We start from the raw sequence: 2680 nt of genomic DNA on the forward strand, positions 1-2680 counted from the left end.
AACCGCGAATGGTTAATGTGGTATGTACGAGTGCTTTGTGTAACGTTTCAGCTATGAATGCACTGTGTATACGCTATTCCACATCACTACGTGGGTTCCATTTTGTATCGGTGGCCATCTTATGGTTGCCCTCACATAGACAATATAGCATGAAGCGAGTACGGGTCTTTTTGAGCACATGTGCCTTTCCTTGACTTTTCTGTGACCTGGGCAGCTTGGCTCCGCTGCCCCAGGTCAAACTGGTCTCACGAGTTCCCGTCCTCTGGCCACCTGTGATTAGCATCAGGGCTTGACACACCATAAAGTCTTTTCATCCTACACAAGCCTCCAGCTAATCTCTTTCTCATCTGACTGTTCCTGCTTTATGGCTTGTTTCCCAAAACAGGAGATGCTCATGTTTATTGGGGCCTATCGATATCTGATGTGGGATCTGAGCCTTGCTGGGTAAATAATTACGGGCTTGTTTAACTGGAATGTGGGATGGTCATCATGACTCTGCCTTTTCGTTTGAAATGTATACTTTGAATGACGATACCATAAACTTAAGAATGTATGCCTGAGGCAGGAAAATCTGTATTTAAGGAAAAGCCCGTTTCTGTGATTTTCAGCAGTCTCCTGAGAACATACACGCCGTTGTACTTCTAGGACGCCTGTAATTGGTCTGCAGCCAATAAACTGATCTTTGACTTCACCCAGAAGACTCTGTGTTTCTGTAGGTCTGAAACAGGAAGAACCCAGAAGTCATAGGGTGTGTTCCCTGCACCACTGGGCTTAAAATACCCAGTACTTCAGTTGGCGCCCAACTCGGCGCGATTTCAGCGGTACCGGTCCAAGCCAGAGGTTCGTGAGGAGCTTCGTGTGGAAATTCTGGAGGAAGGCCGCCAATTCATCGACCCCTGCATGTCGACGTGGTCCGAAGGTCTTTTCTGCGAGGTTCTCTGCGTCCCGACGGCTACGAAGGAGTGCTGCCCTGATTAATCGCCCTGTTTTGGACCCTTGACGATTTTCGTAGAGCGAAACAATCGAGAGAGTCTTCTGGTGACGCCATCGATCATCAATATTCAGTTAAGTATAAGTGGAGCGTCTCCCAGTTTGAATTTGGTATCCTTCGGGATCATTTTGATTTGGTGCTTGCAAGTCCCAAAGCCAGAGGACTCGTGTATTCACGAGGCTATCGTGTTCGATAATCCTTTGACGTTTGAAACTAGACTAGTGAGCGAAGATGCCTGGTACTAGTGTATTTGGTAATTGGTTTTGTTTGGGTTGTAGAAGGGATTTCCAGTTAGAGGATTCATGTCCGGTTCCTCCAATTGGAACTCCAACTTATGAGCTTTACGTAAAACATGGCGTGGGCCCCATTGCATATAATGAAGTATGGATTCGATACACCAGAAAGGACGGTGTTTTAAAATGGCCCCAAAATGGTAGTTTCGATACAGATATCTTAGATAATTTGGAGGTAAAACTGTTTAAGAAGAAAGCCCGGCCGGCGATGTTTGATTCTTTCCGCCTATGGCGAAAGGAAGCCAAACAGAAGGAAATAAAACTAGCAAAAAGAGATAAGAGAGAGAGAGGTATGTCAATGATGCAGGCAGCTGTGCAATTTAAAGATAATGAGGAAGAACAAAGGAATGAACAGTTGCACGGACAGCGCAAATTAAGAATCGATAAATGTTACCCTGTTTTGTCACCCCTTGTGCAGGATGAGACGAAAGAGAAAGAGAAAGATTCCCTAATGTCCCATTTGTTAAGTTCGCCACCCCATATGCGCAAAATGCTACAGCACCTCCACAGCTTGTGAATGTACAGCTTCCAGTAAATATGCCGCAAGTCTTCCCGCAGCCGCCAGCTCCTCCTCAGCTGGCTCCTATCCCTGCAGTGCAGCCCTCTCAAGGGCCGCCAGTTTTGCTACCTGTTACCCCCGCGCTTTCTGCGACTTTGCCTAGCACGCCAGCGGCTTCCCCTGGCGCTCCTTCTTACACTACCCCGGTACCTGTATCTGAGTCTGTTTTTCTTCCCTCTGTCTATCCCCCTGTTTTCGCCTCAACTTCTCCTTCAGCACGACAACGACTAGCTAATGTAGTTATTAGTCTAATGTCGCCTCTCTTTGGGTCATCTAGTGCGACTCCTGGTTTACAGCGTAAGCAATTGCGCAGTCAGCTACCTGGTCCCGAAGAGAAAGAGGTGTTAGATCATCTGGCGCGTAGATGGATTGGATTCCCTTCACTCTATGATGTGGAACAGGTTGTTAACGTTTTCCACCAATGGGATGCCCCAAAATAGAGGTATGTCTTTGATAAAATGTGTGAATTCTTCGGTGAGGAATTGGAGGATAAGGGTGCAAACCCAAACCCACAGGAATTGTGTCGAGTGCGATTTGATTTCGGAACAGGGGTAATTGTGGGCCCCAATGTCGATAAAGCAGTTGCGACTTTACTGTCCCTCAGAAATGGCGATTATCAGCAATCATTGTTCGAACAGGAACTCCCTGTGGGGAAAAAGGTAAAAGCGCGCCAATATCCGATGCGTGTGGTCCCCCCAGTTTGGAGACCTGCTGATCCAAATGCTAATCCACCTGTCTTAGCACATTTTCAACGTGTTTGGGTACATGTCCCATGGAAGCGATCTGAGGTGTTAGCACTTAAACAGACATTGCCGGATCCCCGTAAAAACCCTGCAG

The sequence above is a fragment of the Triturus cristatus genome, chromosome 7 (assembly GCF_964204655.1).
Source record: "Triturus cristatus chromosome 7, aTriCri1.1, whole genome shotgun sequence".
Classification (NCBI taxonomy): domain Eukaryota; kingdom Metazoa; phylum Chordata; class Amphibia; order Caudata; family Salamandridae; genus Triturus; species Triturus cristatus.